The sequence below is a fragment of the Dromiciops gliroides genome, chromosome 6 (genome assembly GCF_019393635.1).
Source record: "Dromiciops gliroides isolate mDroGli1 chromosome 6, mDroGli1.pri, whole genome shotgun sequence".
Lineage (NCBI taxonomy): Eukaryota > Metazoa > Chordata > Mammalia > Microbiotheria > Microbiotheriidae > Dromiciops > Dromiciops gliroides.
Window position 1 is genome coordinate 191,332,522 of NC_057866.1, and position 15,890 is coordinate 191,348,411.

General features: G+C 36.5%; 1 pseudogene; it reads right to left on the reverse strand.

Annotated features, from left to right (window-relative positions):
- Positions 1–1,306: 1,306 nt before the first annotated feature.
- LOC122732188 lies at positions 1,307–10,330 on the reverse strand (annotated as a pseudogene).
- Between the last annotated feature and the right edge of the window lie 5,560 nt (positions 10,331–15,890).

The window sequence follows — 15,890 nt, forward strand, 5'->3', positions numbered from 1 at the left end:
TATGATTTATCAAAGCCTTGAAATACATAGTAGAAATAAAGCTGAATTGAGACTTAGGAGACTTAGGTTTGAATCCAAGTCTTGACATTTATTAACAATGCAACCATAATCAAGTCACTTAGCCTCTGAGTCTCAGTTCCTTTACCTGTTTAATAGAGATAAGACATATACTATCTTCTCCAGAGGGCTTTTGAAAGTAATAGCTCTTAGCAAAATTTAAAGCATTATGCTCTCATTTAAAAATATCATGACAGCCTCCATTGTAAGAAAAGAATAACTTTTGGCAGCCTGAAGCCATGGAAATATTGCTGGATTTGAAGACCAAAATTTAAATCCATTTACCGCCATATGCAAACTTATGCAAGGCCCTTTATCTTGGTGGGTCTCGATTCCTTTTCTGCAAATTGAACAGGCTTGACTAGATGATGTATGGGGTTCCTTTAGCCCTAAATCTATTATTTCATGATTCTCTTCTTCCAGGGGCTGTTCATATATTTAATGAGGGACTAGTCAAGCATAGTCAACTCAGGCTGATGCCCTCTATCTATGTATTCTCTTTCTAACTGCCCTAATCATGAGAACATTTTTAGGAGTTACAAGTATCAGCTTTCCATATAGGAATGTAAATAGCTTAAACTTATTGAATCCGTTATGGTTTATCTTTCCTGTTTACCTTTTTATGTTTCTCTTTAGTCTTGCATTTGAAAATAACATTTCATATTCAACTCTATTCTTTTCATCAGGAATTATTAAAAATCTTCATTAAATATCCATTTTTCTCCCTGAAGGATTTTACTCAGTTTTTCTTGGTAGGTGATTCTTAGTTGTAATCCTACTTTGCCCGCCAGAATATCAAATTCCAAGCCCTCTGATCCTTTAATGTAGAAGCTGCTAAATTTTGCATGACCCTGGCTATAGCTCCACAATATTTGAATTGTTATTTTCTAGCTTATTGCAGTATTTTTCTCCTTATCCTAGAAGCTCTAAATTTGACCATGACATTCTTGGAATTTTTCCATTTGAGATCTCTTTCAGGAGATGATCAGTGGATTCTTTTAATTACTATTTTACACTCTTGTTTTAGGATATAAGGATATTTTTTTTCCTAATAATTTCTTGAAAAATGATGTCTAGTCCCCCTTTTTGATCCTACCTTTCAGGTAGTCCAATAATTCTCAAAACAGCACTCCTCAATCTATTTTATCTATATGGGCAATGCAACAGAGCCCAATGCCAGCAAAGGGCCACTGTAATCTCCTTTTTGAATGCAACAAATGTGTAATTTTATTTAATCAGTTTTCATATTCTAGATCCTTAAGGGATAGAGCATCACTTGGATCCTGTGTCCAATGGCCTTGGCAAGAAGATTGCTTCTGAACTTGGCATTTGCCATTCCATTATTATCATTATCCTGAGTAACTTTTCCCCAGATCCCTCTTGTTCTGTTGGGTTTCCCACCAGGAATCACTGTGTTGTTTATTGCCTTGTATACACAAGCACATCTCTTGCCCAAATAGAATTCAGTTTCATCTCCATCACAGACTCCTTCAATTTTCAGAAGAGATGTATGTTCCCTGTTTTCATAGGCCTTGTTTGTAGCCAGCAAAAATGGCCTTGGACCACAGTCTTCCAGACACTTTGCTGTTCTAGAAGTCCTGTTTCCTGGAGGCCCCCCTACGCTCCAGAATGAAGGAAAAAGGAAGTTGTGATCTCATTCTAACAAGATTTCTAATCTCCTTATGATCTATGGGCTGGGAGTCACAGTTCCCAATTCATTTGTCTCTAAAGCTTGCTGTTGACTTGCCTGGGAACTGGAGGTTTTAAGGGCATGTCTTGCTGTTGGCTTCCTCTGGTGCTATTTACTGCTGGATTACTAGTATTGCCCAAGATGGACTGTCCTCTACTGTCACCAAAGTGTGACAGACCTTTCTTGTTGACCTTCTAAGATTTCTTGGACTGGAAAACTATTTTACCCCCTCCTTTTGTTGGTTCTGCTGCTCCAGAACTCATTTTGGTGCATTATTTTAAAAGTATTTGGGGGGAATCTGGGAGAGCTCAGGTGAATCTATGTTTTACTCCCCATCTTGGTGCTGTATTCACACTGACTACATTTAAAATATGTGCATTTGGCCCAATTTACAAAACTGTAGGATGGGATGCTGAGAAAAAGAAATCATGTAATTAGCAAATCATTCCTAATATAGTTGAATTTCAAAATATCAGACCTAGATTATAAAAAAACTGTCAGCAATAAAGTATATCTATATTTCCTATAGTAATTTATGATAAAGAAAAAAATTATTTCATGTTGTCTTAAATTGAGATGGGTATTTTTTTTTCCTTTTCTTTCATGATTCACAAATATCTGTCAGTTTTTGAGGGATTTTAGATCTTACAGGCTCTTGACAATCAGCTCACAGATGGCATCAATTTGCTTTGCTGAATGTCTTGTTACCCAAATTTGCTTTTCTTTTTCACTCTTGCATTTTGTAACGTCTATTTTCTAGGATGAGTAAAAATCTGCATGTCATCATCTCTACAGTTTAGTAAGAAGCAATTTAAGTGGGAAATATTTTATTTGAAAGACATTTGAATCCTAGATTTATATATCATATTGATATAGCACTTTATAGTTCACAAAGGGTCAATATGGTACAGAGGAGTAAGTGCAAGGCCTGTAATAAGATTAAAGGATGTGTTCAAATCATATCTCCTTTGTTTCTGGCTGTGTGACTAGGTCAAGTGTTCAATCGCTCAATTTCCTCATATATAAAATGGATATAATATGTAAGGGGCTAAAATTCTAGCTATATTATCTCAAATGCAATGAGTAGTTGCCAATAAATTATAAGCTTTAACAAGAGTATTTAAGTGTTTAAGTATTTATTAAAGAGCATTAGGGATCAGAGAGAAAGGTAAAAATCTAACTATTTTTAAGAGACCCCATCATCCAATCCACCATGGTGAGGTCAGGAACCAAAAGAGACAGAACCCCTCTGCCAGCATCTGCTTCCTACTTCATGTCCTCCTCCCAGAAATAGGAGGCTCCTCAAGTTGATTGGCTGGTAGCCTTGATAGACAGTACCCACAAGCAAACATCACTTCCTGACACCAAGGACCTTGACCACGTGGCTTGCCCTCAGAGGCCTTCTCCTCATGGTGGAGCTTTTCTACAGTAAGTCTCCAGTAGGTGGCATCATTCCAATTGTTACAAATAATAACCTAAGGACAACCAGCACCTCATAGCATTAGTGTGAGGCTCATATGAGGTAGTATATACAAAGTATTATATTATTTTCAGGTCTTATCAGGTTGAAATAACAGGTTTCCTTGCTCCAATTTTATAGACAGGGAACATGAAACTTTGGATGAAAAGACTCCCTTAAAGGGGCAATTAGGTGGTGCAGCAGATGAAACAATGGGCCTGGATTCAGGAGGATGTGAGTTCAAATCCGACCTCACACACTTGAGAGCGTGATCCTGGGCAAGTCACTTAACCCCCATTGCCCGATTTAAAAACAAAACAAAAACAAAAAAAGAAAAAAACACTCACTTAGAGAGTAAGTAAGTAGTTATGCCTGAGATTCAGACTGGATTACTTCCAGGACAGCTCTTCCATTAATAATTCTGTTTGCTCAAGTTATAAATATTCCACATATACAAAAGGTGAATCTCTCCCTCTCCCTTTCTCTCTCTCTCTCTCTCTCTCTCTCTCTCTCTCTCTCTCTCTCTCACACACACACACACACACACACATACACATACACATTGCTTCTTTTCTCTATTATCCTATTACTCTCAGTTCTCAAGGGGGTACAGTGAACTTTTCATTGCTTATTAGGATAGAAATTATATGACAAAGACCTTAAAAATGCAAAGGGTTCAAATGACATAAGGAATTTGAGAACTCGTACTATTCCAAAGAAATCACCCTGGATGAGATGGCAGGTGCTTAGGTAGGAAAAGTGGGCTAACAATCAAACACTTGAAGACCTCAAGTTTACACAAAATGATGTCCCTGTAAAAGACATCTGTCTAGGCAAGCCTTGTGTAATACAAAGAAAAATCATTTCCTAGGTTTAAACTCCACTTCTCACCCTTATTACCTATGTGGCCTGGATCAAGTCCCTTAACATCCCCGGGCCTTGGGTTCTTTATAAAAGTGAAAAGGTGGTTTCTAGATCTATGAATACTGTCTTTTTCTTTGAGACCATCACCATGTTGGCTAAGCTGGATACAGAGGAATCATAGCTGACCCTGTCTGTAACCTTGCCAATATGTTGATGAGAGTGGGGAATAAAAGCAGTCATCATTAAACATCTTAGCTTTTGGGGAAATCTCTGATGGGACCTGTGTCTCACTTCCTCATCTATCCCTGACCTCTTGGCTCAAAACACCTGTTCTAAAATTATTTTGCTCCTCTGTCTCAAGCTTTTAATTTTATCACTCAAAAATAAATAAATAAATAAATAGAATCTGACTCCAGACTTGCCTTGACATTGGGTTTATATGTGTTTACCTTCATATTCAAACCTTATCTTCTGCCCTCAGGCTTGGCTTATTCTCCTTTCATTCACTTGTAGCTCAGCAATGATATTTGTCAGTCTTGTTACAGAAGGAATATAAGGGAAAGGATCTGATTAACTTGTTAATTTACTCACATAGGAAAGTGACAGGTTAGGGAAACTCCCTCTACCAATGCAGGTCAATAACTTTTCTACTTATAGTCTTAGAGAGTTGCCAAGAATTCTGAGAGATGAGTTTCTGGTTTTGTGTTTTTGTGGGCAGCTTTTTGTTCCTTGTATCATGCTGCCTTTTAGAAGAGATATATCACCTTGAAATACCTGTAGTGCCCAAGGAGATGTTATAAAAACATACTTTATTTTTACAGCTTACTTTTATTCCTAAGCCAGACCCATTCCCATTTGTCTGATCACTGTGAACCTTGTCTTCAGCTTTATCATTGTCATTTTCTGGCATACACCTGCTCTTGGGCCATGCCTTTAAACTATGATTTTTCAGGTATGTCAGACCTTCCTGGATCTCAGATTTTTCTTCTATTTATATATTGTTAACAATTTAAAAAATATATATTAGTTGCCTCTAACCAACTAAGTAACCTTCCATAATCAACCCAGTCCTGATATTACTTGCAAACTCTCCAACTGTACTCTATCTCCTGACTCTATGAGCTTGGGGAGGAACTGTAGTTAGCATCACCTATGGCATTACCCTACTCTCCTCATTTCAAATGCATCAAGTAATGACTAGGCTAGTCCTTCCTTCTAGCAGCTAGTGAAGGGAATTGTTTGATCATTATCTCTTCTCTCTACCATAGACATTTTTCCTCAAGGGGGTCCTTCATGAAACATCCTACTACATTTTGCTCTTTTTTCTGCTCAGTCATATTCATTCATACTCCACATATACTATCTTTAAGTCCCTTAACTTCCAATATTTGGCCAATTACATCAGAAGATATAAAGATCATCCTCCTCTCTCTAATTCCATTTATATGCCTGAAAAAACAACCTTAATATTGACTAAAGACCCCACAGGTTATACTTATGATTCCTATAGATGAAGAGCTCCTAAGTGACTTGTAACTGGTAACTGCTATATCCCCTGTTGTATAGCTTTCCTATAGTAAGTCTCCAGCAGGTGGCATCATTCCAATCATTACATTGACTTATCAGAGTAGAATTCCTTATTGCATTTGCCCTCACCACCAACAAATATCACTTCAGGATAGACAGTATACAGGGTACAGTGCTGGAACTACAAAAAGGCGTGTGTTGTAGTCACCTCAAATTGACCAATGTCTTGGAAGCCATTGTTAAATTTCTTTTATGAGCATTTACTCCTGAGAACTCCATAAATTAGGAATTGGTTGACTGTTTTCTTGATTATCTAGACAACAAAGTATTGTTAATGCATTTTTCCCCCTAAGAAGATTTTTAAAGCTTTATACTAGCATACTCTTGAGTACAAAGAACATTCAGTCATGATGCCTGTCTTTGGAGATTTCATATATATATATATATATATATATATATATATATATATATATATATATATATATATACATACACACATATATACATGCATACACATTAGTAGTAGTAGGCCTCCACCAGTCGTGGACAACCATGGATCAGCACCTTGAAGAGCCAAAGGCCAGTGTGGCTGTGCAGTCCGATACAGGAGCTGCAGCTCCTGAGTAACTTATAACCAGTAACTGCTGCATCCCATGTTGTATCTACCCCATAAGGAGTAGCTGGAGTGTCCTCTCCAGGGCATGGGCCTGGGTGGATCAATATGGAAAACAAGCTGTTGCCCATGCAGCAGGTTTTCCCTCTCCGCAACATTGGTGCATCCAAAGGAGAGGCAGAGCTAATACAGTTTGGCACCAGTGTCACTGCAGGAGTTGCCAGAAGAATGTGATGTCCACCATCCAACTGCCTAAGGGACTCTGACCCCTGATTTTTCCTTGGGCTTAACTCCCAAACCTTTCCCATATATGGGTATAGCTGCAAGGCAGTGGAGGTTTAAAATCAGGGTTTCCTTCCCCTAGGCGGGTTGCCTGCCAAAGCTAACGAGCCTCACCTGCCCAAAACAACTGGTTTTAAGGAGCCAGTGATGTGCCTTCACCATTTCTCCTGTTAGTGGAAATAGCTCCGCCATGAGAAGGCCAGGAGTTGGGCTTCAGTTGTCAGAGGTTATTTGAGATTCACGCTATTGCAGCATTTTATAGAGACGAGCCCTTTGAAATTTGGTTATGCATACACATATGTGTATACATACATATATATGTATATACACATATACATATGTGTATATATTTATGCATAAATGTATATATTATCATATGGCATATTATCATATGACCAAATTAGTTTCGTCAAATGAGTTCTACAAAAAGTAAATTCAATGGGGTTATTTGGGAAAGACTTCACAGAGGAAGTGTGGCGTTAGGCTTTCAAAGAAAGATGTCTAAATGGTAAAGCAGGTAAGTGCACAGTGCTAACAAATACGCAAGGGTAGAATCAGATCAAAGAGTGATGAGGAGTCCACTTGGCCTGGATCATTGTTGTAGTTGGTGAATATGAGTGACAATGTATAAATATTGGTGATGAAAATATTGGTAGGAGACAGATTGTATAAGGTTTTGAATGTCATATTAATTTTAACTTCATTCTTTAGATAGGCTTTGCATATGCATGCGTGTGATGAGGGTGTAATGTGTGCAGTCATACTCCAAAAAATTAATCAGGCAGCAATAAGAAGGATGGATAGGGAAAATGGAGAGACTGAACACAAAAATCAGTTGGGTGATAATCTTAACAGTTTGGAGGCAGGAACTCACCTGAATCCTGGAGAAAATGTTTTTCTCATGTCGTTGAGAAGTCATGAAAGACAAGGAACCTTAGGTTGTCTGTTTTACTAAACTATATTTCAGTTAAAAAATACTAAATATCCCTATTGACTACTGATTTATAACATAATTTGAGGTGTGGAAGTGCTCATCCCTTTCCATGATTTCTCTTCAGATTCTAGAGTTTTTATTCTTCCAAAGAAACATTTAAAAAGATAAAATTGTTCCATTCAGATTTACAAAATATCCCATTGGTAGCTTGATTGGCATATAACTAAATATATTAATTACTTTACACATTATTTTATTAATGGAAAGACAAATCTATAAGCATCAAATGCCTCTCCAGTTATTTTGGTTGTTTTATATGTTTCACAGTTGATTCACATACATTTATATATATATATATATATATATATATATATATATATATATATATATATACTAAGTGATTTATTGCTAGTATTATATTAGTACTATATGCAAATAAATTGTAATATTTTAAAATAAGTTGGATGTAAAACTGAAAGAATATATCTTTTTAAATAATTTATTATTTGAATGCAAATTCAATTTCTTCATGGATTTCGTTATTGTTCTTTTAAAATGCTATTGATCTTGAAAGTAGAGGTAGCATAAAAGTTTTGATCTTTGTACATGGATGTAGCTTGTGGAGTACCTTTATCATTTGATCAACGAGTTCATTTATTTACTTTTTCATTATGTCTTAATAAGATTTCTTTTTGCTTTGGGATGCATGTAGCTTTGCATGTGGTCTTTTTTTTATGAACAATAGAGTTTGTACTGGTGAAGCCTCAAGCTGTTGTTTAAATAATTGACATAAGACCTGAAAAGTTTCTAAAAGTACAAGTCTTGTACTGGGCTGATGGGGAATGAGCTAGTAAAGTCAATAGTATTAGGGGGCCCACCAAAAAACTCATGAAGAAAGACATTTCATTTTTCTATAGTTTAAATTATTCAGAACTTCTTCCTTATATAAAGTTAAAATCTGTCATCCTTCTTGTTTCATCCATCCATAAGTCTTATTGCCACTTTCTTGGACAAAGTCTGAGTGCAGGAAAGAATATGGAGGAAAATTGTGGTTATTCTGGGTAGTCATTATGGGGATGACTAAATTAATGGAAAGCACTAGTTCAGAATCATTGCCCTAACCTTGCTGAAACTCTCATACCTCTCTGGGTCTAGTTTCCTCTTTAGTAAAGTGAAGAAGTTGGGGTAGAAGAATTCTAAGCTTCCTACCAGCTTCAAATCCCATTATTTTGGCTACCACTTTATTATTTTATCTCTGCTTCAGTTTTTTTAAAAAAAAGTAAGAGTAAAAGCTTCAAAACACAGACCAGTGACCTTGAGATTGATCTAGAAAGTGGGCAACTTAAAAAAGAATTGGGGGGTCACAAAGAGACAGTGTGCCTACCACCACCACCACCCCCATCAAATCATGACTACACTAATTTCCTCTTTTTTATAAGTAACATAGATAATATTAATATGTGCTTTTCTGAGTCAGTAGGAATCTTAGGTACAGTTTCATGGTCTCTATTTCTATTTGACTTCAGAATGTTTAGTTCAGAAACTTTAGCTTGTCTCTTTCAGAGCAAGCCCAAAGGTACAATTGAGGTAAGACTCTTTGTGTCTTAGCCAGTGAAGTGAGGAGATTAAAACCACTCCTATTTGAGTATGCCTTTGTCCTCAGGAGATCTGTCTTCCACTGGACCCTGATGTCATCATGGTACAGCTCATTTTAATTTATGGATCAACCTCAGGTTATGCCAACGAATGGAACTGAATGATGCTAGCCAATTAGCTTTGATCAGTGTATAAGAGCCACCTCTATCAGAAGAGGAAAAAGACTGAGGCCACAAGGTGAACTCCATTCCTGGCTCACAGTGTAGGCTCCAAAGACTATCTGGTTGGTGAGCACTCTCCTCTTAGGACAGAATAGGTAATGTAGAGGCAAAATGGTGCTGGGGGGTCTTCCGCTTGTGTTAAATGCCACTCAATCAACTCTTTACTCTCATGTAATATGATTTAATAATAAATGCTTAATGCCCCAAACTGGTACAATAAGCCATTAATTTATAAGTAGCAAATAATTAAGCTAAACCCAGCCTACTTGCCCAATAATTTTTTAAAAATAAAAACCATACATGAACATATCATGTATGCATGTATGTGTATGCATACATAGGTACACACATGTATACATATATATTTTATATATACATATATGTGTGTACACACAGTTAGGAATATGTGCAGTATAGGGAATAACTTGGATGATGGAGTAGATAAGGTTGTCTCAGCTTGTTTGTAACTTTTAAGTTTTTTTCATTGCATGAGATAGATCTCATCCAATGGCAACTGATCATAATTAGAGTAAAAGGCAATCAGCATATTCAAATGACTGATTTCACACTGGATATTTTATTCTACTCTTTAAAAAATTTAATCTGCAATAGGAAAATGAGAAGCTAAATTCAGAAGCAATAAAGTGAAAAATCTTTGTGTTACTCAATCACTAGACTTCATGTTTTGCTCAAGGCAATGTGGTTGTGATGTGTAAAACAGGCCACTGGAATAGGACGTAGTGCCTTTCACTTTACTCTGCTTCAGCAAGACTTCTGTCATATGCAGATTCAGAGCTATGTCAACTCAAATAGAATAAAAAAAGAGTAAAAAAAAAAATATATATATATATATATATATATATACCTTACAGGAATGAATATGCTGATGTCAACTCAGATATCATGCTATTGAAACCCATACCTCTCCCATACCTCTTCTAATTTTTCCAATTTCTTCTTGGGGCATCACCATTCTTTCATACTCCTTAGTTCATAGTCTCAGTACCATCCTCACCTCTTCACAATTTCTCACACCACCCAGCTTGCGAAATGTTTCAATTATTACCCTCCGAAACCTCCACACCATGAACCCTACTCTCTATTTATATAGATGAGTAGAGAATAATGAGTTTAGGTTTTCATCACTTCTCAGCTAGAACATTGCAATAGCTTCCTATTTGATCTCCCTGCCTCATTTCTCCCCATTCAAGTCTATCCTCCAAACTACTGATAACTCTATGAACTCTACTTTATAAACTCCAGTGGCTCCCTAATGCCTTATGGTAAAATATAAGTCCCTTTGTTTAACACCCCAACCTGGCCCTGACCTGTCTTTTCAATTTCAAAGTATATTACTTCCAATCTCACATTTGGCAATTCAGCCAAACTGGTCTTCTCACTTTCACTGCCTTTACATTGACCAACTCCCAAGCCTGTAATACCATCTATATCACTGCCATTGTCTCTTGATTTGAGTCACAGTACCACCTTCTCCAAGAAGCCATTCCTAATTCCTACCATAGCCCACCCCTTCTGTAACTACCCTCTATTTAATCACCTTATCTTTAAAATGTTATTCAGTCTATACACAAATATACACTCACACTTAAAGGTACAAACATGTTGCCTCCTCTGATACAATGTAAAAGAGTAAGGATTTTCATATATCCTTATATCTTGGATTTGTATCCCCAGCATTTATCACAGTACTTAGTACACAGAAGGTGTTTACAAATGTCTATTGATTTTTGATCATCATTTTTTTCCAGTTGTTTGTTTTGGAAGGAACAGGTTCAAAGCTCTTATCTGAGCTCCTGACAGCTTCTATAAATCTTTTTTTTTTTCAGTCTCCAGTGACTTCTGTCCCCAACTACTTTTGGTCTCAGCTTCTTCCTTTTCTTCTCTCTCTCTTTCATATTCTTCTATGGACTTCAACCTATAGCTTCTTCTATGGCATTTAATGTCTCAAGCCATTGCCTGCTTTTAATCAGTGATATCTTTAACTTACGTGAAATTTAACAATTCCACCTTTTGGATATAACACTAGCAATGTGCACATGTTAGAGTCAGAGACCATAAACAAATATTAAGAGTCTGGGATGTGCTAGGTACCTTTCTAAGGTCATGGCATACAAAGAAAGACACAACATAGTCCCTGCTCTCAAGGTGCCCAAAATCAAATGGGGGAAGACAACATATAGAAAGAAGTTGAAAAGGCCTAAGAGGGGAGGTTATTGGGCATAGGAACTTGATGAAGTACTTTAGCCAGGGTAGGACATTATCTGAGAAGGTGGGAGTTTCAGTTTATTTCATCTAGCAGAATGATAAGTTTGTGGAGATCATGAAGTCTAGAAAAGTTGTTGGGTGGGAAATAAATTATTGTAATTTTCCCAAGGTCCCTAGTTATTTTATATACTATGTTTTAATTATAACCATTAGAATTCTGAAAAGGCATATGAAAATAAAATGGTGACCATAATGTCCTGAAGCTATGGTTACCTTACTCATTATTCTCCCTTAAAATTCATCCTCTTGATATTTTCATCTGAGAAGCAGTTTCTGGTCTTCTGAAGAGTCTGTATTTTTCTTCAAGATTGTATTAAAGAGGGGCAGCTAGGTGGCACAGTGGATAAAGCACTGACCCTGGATTCAGGAGAACCTGAGTTCAAATCCTACCTCAGACACTTGACTAGCTATGTGACCCTGGGCAAGTCACTTAACCCTCATTGATCCACAAAAATTAACTTATTAATTAATTGATGAATGAATGAATGAATAAATAAATAAGTAAACAAACAAATAAATAAATTTTTAAAAAAAGATTTTATTAAAGACACTGTGTCCTTCATAATGTCATGGGAAAAAAGGGGTAAGGGATAAGGGGTAGGGGTTTGGGGTTCTTAGGAATTCCTCTTTAAAGAATTACACCCTCTTGCATACAAAAGCAGTTAGAATAAGAGAGTTGTTTATTTAGAGGAATTGGAAGGGAAGGGCAGGGAAGCCATGAAAGAAATCCTTGGACTTCTCATGGGGAAAAAGGTATGGCAGAGAGAGTGGCTCTGAGATACCAATCTCCTCCAGCAAGAGACTGGCAGGTACTTTTCTAGAGGACTGATGGGTATGACCATTTGACTGTGGAAAGTTCCTTTAGTGAGGGAGGACCATCCCCCACTGGTGGTGGCTAGAGAATTGAGTGAGGAGTGGCTGCAGATCTCTCAAGCCATCTCCTCAGGACACAAAGGAAGCAGCCACACCTATTCTTATCGCCCCAGGGTTGAGGGAGAGTAGAATGAAGGGTGGGGGTCCTGAAGTGAGCTCAGTCCAATCTGGTTCCTTATCTCTCTAGGCATGTCTGTCCTCTGGATTAATTTCTCAAGGAGAAGGTTCTTTGATGTGCCCCAGAGAACTTCTGGGGTGCTATGGGCCCATAACAATTATTTGATTTTATCAGTTTTTCTCATACAAATTTGATTTTCTGAAATTTTTAGCAACTGATCTATTCATATATAAAATAGGCCATATCTTTCATTTGTATTTTGTTGATAAGTGTAATATGTTAGTAACAAGTTTTTTGATGTTTATTATGTAAATTTATATAAACTCACGTTGCTAAAAGCTACAATGTTAAGATTATATGAAGTTCGACCAGAGGAAAGGAACACAGAATAAAGAACAATGTCTGTAGGATAAGGATCTCACTAATGATCATATCATTGCCTGAAAAAGGGAAAAACCTTGACTAGTGATTCCACTCGATAATTAGGGACTACTTGTTTGGAGGCATATAGGACTTGGGCTGTTATATAAAGAACTAATATGGAGTATCTTGTTGCTAGTCAGGGAGAGTCAGAGGTTATATTAGGCTCTGCAATGGTCTTAGGAAATTTTCAGGTTATGATCATTGCTGCATACATAATGTAATCAGATGGCATGATAAGCTATTTGGACAGTAAAATTTGCTATTTCATCTAACTGGAAATTTGTGTCTCCAATTTTTGGTTAAAAGAGTTCCAGAGACATTGGAAGCTCTAGAGTAGAGGGGCAGCTAGGTGGCACAGTGAATAAAAGCACCAGCCCTATATTCAGGAGGACCTGAGTTCCAATCTGTCCTCAGACATTGGACACTTACTAGATATGTGACCTTGGGCAAGTCACTTAACCCTCATTGCCCCACCAAAAAAAGAAGAAGAAGTAGAAGAAGAAGAAGTAGAGGAAGAGGAGGAAGAGGAGGAAGAGGAGGAAGAGGAGGAAGAGGAGGAAGAGGAGGAAGAGGAGGAAGAGGAGGAAGAGGAGGAAGAAGAAGAAGAAGAAGAAGAAGAAGAAGAAGAAGAAGAAGAAGAAGAAGAAGAAGAAGAAGAAGAAGAAGAAGAAGAAGAAGAAGCAGCACTAGAGTAGAAGATATATGTTCTCATCCTAGAACTGCCACTTTATGACAAGGACAACAATTCCTTAGCAAGTCACCTTCTTTGTTTTATTCCTCTTGTAAAATAAAATAAGGTTAAACTAACAAACTCTTATAGGTCAAATGTGTGATTTGGGGACACTTGCTCTAGTTTTAACCTGCTGAAACATGCCTTTCATTATTAACAACTGAATAAGAATTGAAACTGGTGCTTCAGATATGAACCACTCTACTGTTTTACCATATCCCCGAGTCAGCCAGTCTTAATCTAATTTAAATTCAACTGCACTTAGCATAGATTCACAATAATTTTCTTTTATAGTTTGTCATAATTCAGAATAACTCTGTCTTTGAGATATTCATAACTGAAGTGTTATAGTATCAGGAAGATGAATAATTTCTACAGGAAAAGGGCAGGTTTGTTGTGTTTTGTTTTACAAGTAGGAGTTTGCTAGGCTTTAGTACTCTGTGTTAAAGAAACTCAAAACTCAGCAATTTGAATTATGCATGGATTATTATTTAAGATAATAGACATAAAAATGAATAAGATGTTAGAAAGCATCACTTGGTGATTAAGGGACAATTAATGTTTATTAGTTATAGTGGTAAGTGAACTATTATATATAACTATTCACCAGGATTCTTCTTTACTTGCCTCATTGGAAAACAGTAAGTGCTGATACTTTACATAATGATTTTAAATTTGCAAAACACTTTACACAAGTGAACCTCAAAGGAATCCAGTAATATAGGTATTACAAGTATCATTTTTCCATTTTTCATAGAATCGTAGATTCAGACCTAGAAGGAGTCACAATGACTATCCAGTCTACCCTCCCCAGACCTAGAATTTTATAAATGAAGAAACTGAGGTTAAGAGTAGTTAAGTGACTTACCTAGTGTTGCACAGTTACAAAGTGTCAGAGGCAAGATTTAAAACCAAGTTTTCCTGACTTCAGTTTCATTATCTACTATATCACATTCACTCTCACTAAGAAGGGCTAAATCTGCATAGCTTCTGTTGTATCAGTAGGTATATTCAGAATGGAATGACCTGAGATATGCCTAGGGTTACAGGGCTAAGAAGTATCAAAGACAGGATTCAAATAAAGATCTTTCTGACTCCATATCTAACATTAGACCACATTGCCTTTTATGCAGAAACCACTGTGGCTTTGGTTACACTATGGTTCTGGACATACAGACTACAGCCTAAATATGGACAATCCATCCATACAAATTCATGTCACAAAGTGACAATGAAGGTTGGGTGGGTATGAGGGTGGGGAGGCTGTCTTAGAAAGTATGGCAAGAACAATATAAATCCATAACCACAGCTGCCAAAAAAAAACACAAAAAGAACATCAAGCTGACACATCATTCACACTTAAATGTGTGAACAGATTAATAATAGCTATAAGAATTATTTTAAAAGCTAGATAAATTAACACTTCATGGATCTTGTAAATGGGAAAGAGTTCATTTTAATTATTTAAAATTTAAGTAATTTCTTAGAAACATGCATTGTCCAATTATATCTAGAATTTTATTAAGATTAATGAAAGAAAATATTAAAAATACCAAAATAAGTAAAGTCAGAGAAGGCCAAACACCTTGATTTAGAGACAAAATTCAAGAGGAACGGGGATGGAAATGATAGTTTGTGGCAGGCAATAGAATAATCTGTAAAATAAGCATTATTCTTAGTATAAATGAATATGTATGTAAGTAAACAAGTAATTTTAGAGAGAAGCAATTTTGTATTTTATAATAAAACTTGACAAACTCAGGAACACAGGGAAAAGAATGTGCTGTATGGTTTTCAAGAAATTAAAAAGCTCTTTAGTGGTCCCACACTTCTATCAGAAACAAAGACCCCACACCACAGCCCCAACTTTCTCTCTCTCTCTCTCTCTCTCTCTCTCTCTCTCTCTCTCTCTCTCTCTCACACACACACACACACACACACACACACACACACACTTTTAATGCTGATATTCTAATCATGGTCTTACTTGGAACACAATAGTCTCTGATGAATTAAAAATGCGTAACCCCCAGAAGCCAATCAGAGCTATATGGGGAAAAGAAATAGGTTTAAATATTATATATTCCATGGATATATAAGGTGTATACACACACACACACATATATATATACACATACATTTATTAATTGATATGAATAAGGGGTATATATATGAACCCATATATAAATTATAATGTAACATGTATAACACATAATA